We start from the raw sequence: 8329 nt of genomic DNA, 5'->3' as shown, positions 1-8329 counted from the left end.
TAATACAAAACTATATCAAAACTAATATCAACTAATATTGCTGGGATAAGTGACAATGTAAATTACTTATCACAAAAACTGAGTACTTTAAAAACAGTGAAATGAGTAGGAACAACAAAAAATTGTATACTGTCCACATTTGTTAAACTTGCATATTATTCTGATCAACCATAAAGAAATTCATATTTCATCACAACACAGGAGCAGTGTGATTTTCATGCAACTATTGGTAACTCTATTTCTGAGTTATGATGCCTGAAAATGGACTTGTAAATATTTCTCTTAGCCTATGGAGGCATTGTAGTGGGGAATACAGCAGCAGTCATTTCAACAGATTCCAATATTTCTTTTCACTTTTGAGAAACAGCAATATTTGGCTTGGGGGTTGCAGAAGTTATTCTTCATCAATACATTTTGTCCATTTTTTGCTCTGTCTAGTTTTCAGATAATGGCAATTTCTTAAACTTTTTTACTCTTCCTACCTTTTAAAACTGCGTCATGCACTAGCTAGTTTCAAAATCTTCTTATGGTTCACATTTTGTGGTGGAATGTGATTTCACTGGGTATGTAGAGGAACACTTAAGAGCTAGACAGTTTGCCAAGTGTCAAAGAAGATCCATTTTTAACTATTTCAGTCTCAAAAAGTGTTTATTCAAGAAATCAAGATAACTAGAATGTGTTCTGGTTGTCAGTAAACACTAAACACTTTTAAAAGCCATGAGGATTTTTCTTTTCCAAGAGGTTCAACATCATCCTCATAATAATAGTGTTGCTATTAACAACTATGGAGATGCTATCGCCTCTTCATAAAACACATGCCTGCAGAGCACAGAGAGATTGAAACTCTAGCTCCAAAAACACCTGAGCTAAAGAAAGATCGGTTAGGTACAGAAGTACCTTCAATTCTTCCTAAGCCTGCATCTGCCCTTATAAGGCAATATGGTCACACACCTTTAGAGTGCTGAATCCTGATCCCACTGAGGTCAATGCCAAAAAATTCTTATTGACTTCAGCAAAAGCATAACTGCCCTTTCAAGTTATGCATGGAGTTTAGAAGGCTTGTTTGTCTGGGAACAAGTAAACAAAAAAGGAGATCGGTTATGTTGTTAACATATTATGCAACTCAGGGAGGTACATGTTAAAAGTACCTTACCTTGTTAGTTGCTGCATATAATGACATAGTCATTAGCACAAGCAAGAAAGCTGCTGCTACTAGCCATAGGTTAAATCATTGCACAATGGCGATCCATTTAACAGTGGCAAGGCCAGAAGCCAGACTCTCTTATACTGAGCAGATAGTGGGAACTTTGTCTATAGCCCTATGGTTTTTTTTTTAAAAAACCTTTTGATCTCTGTCATTTTTTATTTGTAACTCATCATAAAGAATAGGGCATTTGCTCTTTTTTCTAGTATCTCTTTCATGCCGAGGTATCCCTGAACAACATGGAATCAATAAGAGGCAAAGGAGAATAGCAGATGACAAGAAAAACTGTGACAATTCAGGTATTATTTAAAAAGCAGGTCCAGAGCTGTACTGTGATATAGGTATATGGTTTTGCACTGCCAGATTTCCATATTATTAGAAGAGCTTCTGAGAGACCCACACTTAAAAGGTCTGAAAAGAACAAGTGTGTTGGCATACAAGACATGAATTGCCCAAGCAGGTACTGGCTTTGTAGAGCAATGTAACGAGCAAATGATGTGGCTTAGATGATCAGTGATTCACTGTAGCATCTATGACAGGTTTCAGAGTGGTAGCCGTGTTAGTCTGTATCAGCAAAAAGAACGAGGAGTAGTTGTGGCACCTTAGAAACTAACAAGTTTATTTGGGCATAAGCTTTCATGGGCTAAAACCCACTTCATTGGATGCATGCAGTGGAAAATACAGTAGGAAGAAATATATACACAGAGAACATGAAAAAATGGATGTTGCCATACCAACTCTAACGAGACTAATCAATTAAGGTGGGCTATTATCAGCAGGAGAAAAAAAACTTTTGCAGTGATAATCAGGATGGCCCATTTCCAACAGTTGACAAGAAGGTGTGAGTAACAGTAGGGGAAAATTAGCATGGGGAAATAGTTTTTACATAGTTTTTACTTTGTGTAATGACCCATCCACTCCCAGTCTTTATTCAAGCCTAATTTAATGGTGTCCAGTTTGCAAATTAATTCCAATTCTGCAGTTTCTCATTGGAGTCTGTTTTTGAAGTTTTTTGTTGTTGGAGAATTGCGACTTTTAGGTCTGTAATTGAGTGACCAGGGAGGTTGAAGTGTTCTCCGACTGGTTTTTGAATGTTATAATTCTTGACGTCTGATTTGTGTCCATTTATTCTTTTGCGTAGAGATGGTCAAGTTTGGCCAGTGTACATGGCAGAGGGGAATTGCTGGCACATGATGACATATATCACATCGGTAGATGTGCAGGTGAATGAGCCTCTGATGGTATGACAGATGTGATTAGGTCCTCTGATGGTGTCCCTTGAATAGATATGTGGACAGAGTTGGCAATGGGCTTTGTTGCAAGGATAGGTTCCTGGGTTAGTGTTTTTGTTGTGTGGTGTGTGGTTGCTGGCGAGTATTTACTTCAGGTTGGGGGGCTGTCTGTAAGCAAGGACTGGCCTGTCTCCCAAGATCTGTGAGAGTGAGGGATCGTCCTTCAGGATCATCCTCCTTGATGATGGGCTGGAGAGGTTTTAGTTGGGGGTGGAAGGTGATGGCTAGTGGCGTTCTGTTACTTTCTTTGTTGGGCCTGTCCTGGAGTAAGTGACTTCTGGGTATTCTTCTGGCTCTGTCAATATGTTTCTTCACTTCAGTAGGTGGGTATTTCAGTTTTAAGAATGCTTGATGGAGATCTTGTTGGTGTTTGTCTCTGTCTGAGGGATTGGAGCAAATGCAGTTGTATCTTAGAGCTTGGCTGTAGATGATTGATCATGTGATGTGTGTTCTGGATGAAAGCTGGAGGCATGTAGGTAAGGATAGCAGTCAGTAGGTTTCTGGTATAGGGTGGTGTTTATGTGACCATCACGTATTTGCACTATACTGTCCAGGAAGTGGATCTCTTGTGTGGACTGGTCCAGGCTGAGGTGGATGGTGGGATGCAAATTGTTGAAATCATAGTGGAATTCCTCAAGGGATTTTTTTCCATCAGTCCGGATGATGATGTCATCAATGTAGTGCAAGTAGAGTAGGGGGTGTTAGAGGATGAGAGCTGAGGAAGCATTGTTCTAAGTCAGCCATAAAAATGTTGGCATACTGAGGGGCCATGTGGGTACCCATAGCAGTGCTGCTGGCTTGAAGGCATACATTGTCCCCAAATGTGAAATAGTTGTGGGTGAGGACAAAGTCACAAAGTTCAGCCACCAGGTTTGCTGTGACATTATTGGGGATACTGTTCCTGATGACTTGTAGTCCATCTTTGTGTGGAATGTTGGTGTAGAGGGCTTCTACATCCATAGTGGCCAGGATGGTGTTTTCTATAAGATCACCAATGGATTGTGGTTTCTTCAGGAAGTCAGTGGCATCTCAAAGATAGCTAGGAGTGCTGGTAGCATAGGGCCTGAGGAGAGAGTCTACATAGCCAGAGAATCCTGCTGTCAGGGTGCCAATGCCTGAAATGCTGGGGCATCCAGGATTTCACACCTTCACACCGTACTCACACCTTCTTGTCAACTGTTGGAAATGGGCCATCCTGATTATCACTGCAAAAGTTTTTTTTTCTCCTGCTGATAATAGCCCACCTTAATTGATTAGTCTCGTTAGAGTTGGTATGGCAACATCCATTTTTTCATGTTCTCTGTATGTATATCTTCCTACTGTATTTTCCACTGCATGCATCTGATGAAGTGGGTTTTAGCCCACAAAAACTTATGCCCAAATAAATTTGTTAGTCTCTAAGGTGCCACAAGTACTCCTTGTTCTTTTAGCATCTATGTTTAGGAAAGTTGGAGGAAGCATACTGAGTTAGCAATAGAAAGTTGCAGTACATAGTCAACAAGCAAAAATAGTACAGATGAGAGGCCGTGTCATCTTTTGACAGATTCAAAATTCCTCATGGTGGAAAAATCATTTTCATTATTTTGTTCAATAAATGATAAAATTATAAAGCTCAGAACACCAGGCTTTTTCTCCAAAGCCACCAGACATCTTCAGTGACAGTTACTGAAATAACAGACCCTACACAACATATTCAGATTACCAAAAGAACATTGTTTTACCAGTACTAAGCTTCAGCAAACTTTGGAACATTTCTGTTTGAACATCTGCCACAGAACTGGCTATAGTACCAATGTGCTAGGAATACGGGCCAGTGGAAAATCCCTGGTATGCCTGGGTTCTATAATCATAAATATAAACATTCAAATCATAACACTGTTCCAGGAAAGTCAAAATTGAGCCCCGAGGAACCTTAATCCAGGAAAAACTTGGATGGTTCACCCATAAAAAACAATGTAAAGCATATATAGAGAGATTTCATCTAAGTGAAAATAGCATTACATAGTATTTGTTTTCTGTGTGGAAAACCAGCAGGTGTTTTAGCAATAAAATAAAATGTTGAGGCTGTATATATTTCCTTTAAACCATGTCTGCATCTCCCATTGGGATGAATAGAGTGTATCCTTAATTATGCAGTGTGACGGGTTGCTCCCGAGGTGCCACTGGAACTGGGGTACCACTGAGCCCTCTGACCCACCAGCCTGGGCTTCCTCTCTCATTGTGCTGCTGTGACAAGCTGCAAAGCCCTCCAAGCTTGCACTTTCACCAGCATTCACATAGGTAGGGACACATCCAGCTGCAGTTATATGCAGGTTCTCTAACCAGCAGCACAGTTGCCATCTTTCAAGTGATAAATAAGCACCCCGAATTTCACAATAAACCAAAAATCAAGCTAATCCCATTTCACATCAATGCCTGGTATTGCACAGTAAAGAGTAGAATGCTAAGGTGTTCTGCTAGCTCTTACTAACTGACAAAAGGTGAACAAAGCTCTGATCTTAAGAGCTGTCATCACTTCACAAACTGCCTGACCTCAGGCTGAATCTAAGTGAGACACCAATTAGGAAGGTTGAGTAGACAGGCATGCTCTGTGTGGCCTCAGGCTCTTAGAATTATCTTGAGGTTGAAGTTTTCAAAGCTGCCCTAGGGGATTCAGACACCCAATTCGCATTAACCTGAATGGGAATTAAACATCCAAATCCTTTAGACAGCTTTGAAAATCTCAGATTTAATATGAATGAATAAATACTTTGGGGAGTAAAGCCATATTGGGGTTGCATGGATCCACCTTCCCTTACAAAAAGATATCCACTTTCTAGTGTTATAAAAGTTGCTGAAAATAGCAAATAGGACAAGGAAAAAGAAAGCTCTTATGTTTGCTGACAAATTGCCAATGAACTGCAGTAGAGCAGTCCCAAAAAAGTATCCATCTCTATATCCAGATTGACATTTTTGAAACCAAAGCAGAAAACACCACCTAAAGAGAAGGAACTAGAGTTCTGAAAAAGGTGATGATAGTTAATCAGGATATCAAAGCACAAAGACTTCAGAATTAGAGAAACAGTAATTTTAAGCAGCCACAGAACCACTCTATCCACATCTGTGGTGTTGTTAATTCCTGTAATAAAAAGTAGAAATAGACACTGGCTAACCATGCAGCTATTTGATCTAATACCGAGGTGATCAGGTACAGCAGAAGAATAATCCATTCATCGCACTAATAGAAACAGACTAGATTTTCATCCATATCTGTGTTAAGGGCATGAAATAGATGAAAGAGACATAGAAAAGGTCATAGCCATGAGCAGAGAATGAAGCAAAACAAGTCTTCTGAGGGTTGAGGTTTTTAGTAATAGCACCAAAAGGGGGAAAAAAAGGGAGCTGGACGAATGTTAGCAGAGACAAGAAAATTGGTGGGGGGGGGGGTAGAAGTGGGGAATAAAGGCCTCTAGCTAAGTCATCTATCTATGCTTTAGCTGACATGACTTGCTACCCAGGAATACCTCCACTGTCACCGAAGCCTGTTATTTACCTACAAAATATTTAGACCACAAAAATGTTAAGTGCACAACAGAGAATATTAATTCAAAGACACAATGATCAGGAAAACCAGTAGCCAAATAATTGGATTTTTTTTTGTGTATGACCAGCATATCTACCTATCTATAATAGAGACTCCTAAGAAATTAGAGAAACACACATTGCCGTGAAAGGGATCTCTGACAGTGGTATTCAGAAGGTCACAGATGGTTTTATAGTGAGATGGAAGCCTCTCCATCCAATTCCAAGAGAATTAAAATCAGGACAGAAGCTCCTAAAAAGAGAGCAGATTTGTGGAGGAAGACTGAGCAGGTCAATATAAGAAGGGAGTCTATGATCATCGAGGAGAAGCTAGAGAAAAACAATTAAACTCTATAAGGGTCTGAATTCAACATCCAGTGAAATCAATGGAAATTCTCCCATTGACTTCAATGGACTTTGGACCAGGCTTTATGAAACACATTGATGTATAAGGTAACAAGACACAAAAAAGCATGGTTGAATAGAAAAAGTGCAGAGAATTAAACAGGTAGGAACAAGGGGTAAGTAGACAGTACTAGGACGCAGGAGGAAGATAAGAGAAAAATATTGAAGCATCTATGGGGTTTTATTGTTTTTGTTTTTAAACAAAGAGAGAATAAAGGAGAGCGAGAAAATGCTAGACGCACAAGAAGAAATTAGGAAATAGAAATAGAGAATGGTTTAGAAAAAGATAAGGAGAGAAAAAAAGGCAAAAAGAAACCAGAAAGTTTGAAAAATGAAGAACAGAAAGGGACTCACAGCTTCAAGTATGATAGGTTATGAATATGCCTATCACTTCTTACTGCTGCTGTGGGGAAGTGTTTGTACTTTTAAATTTACATACCTCTATGGCACTCAATTCCCCGCCCCCCCCCCCCCAATGTGCAGCCCTTATTTAGAACAGGGGAATATTGTGAAAACTGAGAGTGTATTTTAATTAGGGATATACAAGGAGAGTAAAGGAAATTGGGGATGGACAGTTTGGATATCAGTTTGTTACCTGTCTACCTTGAGCAGATAACTTGCCCAAGCAGTCACCAAGAATACCAATCACAAAGCTAACCAGAAAAAGCAAAAATTGAGGGCCAAAAGACATTTCTTTGCTGCATTTTCATCTTTAAGATGATTGTTGTGATGTGGAAGATCTATCTTTGAACAATTTATGAATTTTGTTGATGTTATGAAATATATCAGTGGATGCAGAGTCAGCCATCTGCTGTCAGGGCTGTAGCACCAGACCAGGTACAATGGAGTGTTATTAAACCCTAATGTTATTAAATCCTAATGGTTGTCTATTCAAACAGATACATGTTAGAATAATGAGATGTCTGAAGTCTCAGGAAACCAGTTTGACCAACTAGGTCTACAGGGAAGGGAGACAGCCTGTGGAATTTCCAGTGGAGAGAGATCAACTAAGACTGTATGACAGACAATGTGGAATACTTTTGTTCGCTTTACTTTTGATTACTAGCTTCACTATCATAACTAACTCTACATGGTTAGTTTTTCCCCTTGCCTCAGTATGGTGCTAATAAATATTGGGCTCCTGCAGATGTTAAGAGATAAATCCCAATAGCTTGTGATTATTATAGATCCCAGGGCACATAAGAGGCCTCAATTCAGTAAAACAGTTAAACACATGCTTAATTCCTTCCATCTCTATTCCAGAAAGCACTTAAGCCAGGGGTCGGCAACCGGTGGCTCGCGGCTCGCCAGGGTAAGCACCCTGGCGGGCCGGCCCGGTTTGTTTATCTGCCGCGTCGGCAAGTTCGGCCGATCGCGGCTCCCACTGGCCGCTGTTCGCGGTCCCAGGCCAATGTGGGAGGCAGGAAGCGGCGCGAGCCGAGGGATGTTCTGGCCGTGGCTTCCTGCCTCCCGCATTGGCCTGGGACCGCAAACCACGGCCAGTGGGAGCCGCGATCGGCCGAACTTGCTGACGCGGCAGATAAACAAACCGGGCCGGCCCGCCAGGGTGCTTACCCTGGCGATCCGCGAACCACCGGTTGCCGACCCCTGACTTAAGCCTTTGCTTAGGCTATCTCATCATCACTGTATAATGCACTTTCTGGCATATGCCACAGAAGAAAGAGGAATTCAGAGTGGTACTCAGATTCCTAAGCAACTTGAGAATTTTTGCACATAGGATTTCTACTGCTAAATCTTTTAGGTGCTTTTGAATTTTTTACCTTTAGAGATTCCAGTCACAGGTTCTATAGAAAACCCCCAAATATAGAGAGCAATAAAGAGAGAGCCACCACAGCCATAGGAGAAT

The sequence above is a fragment of the Mauremys mutica genome, chromosome 1, assembly GCF_020497125.1.
Source record: "Mauremys mutica isolate MM-2020 ecotype Southern chromosome 1, ASM2049712v1, whole genome shotgun sequence".
NCBI classification, from domain to species: Eukaryota; Metazoa; Chordata; order Testudines; family Geoemydidae; genus Mauremys; species Mauremys mutica.
Note: the sequence above shows the minus strand (reverse complement) of the source record.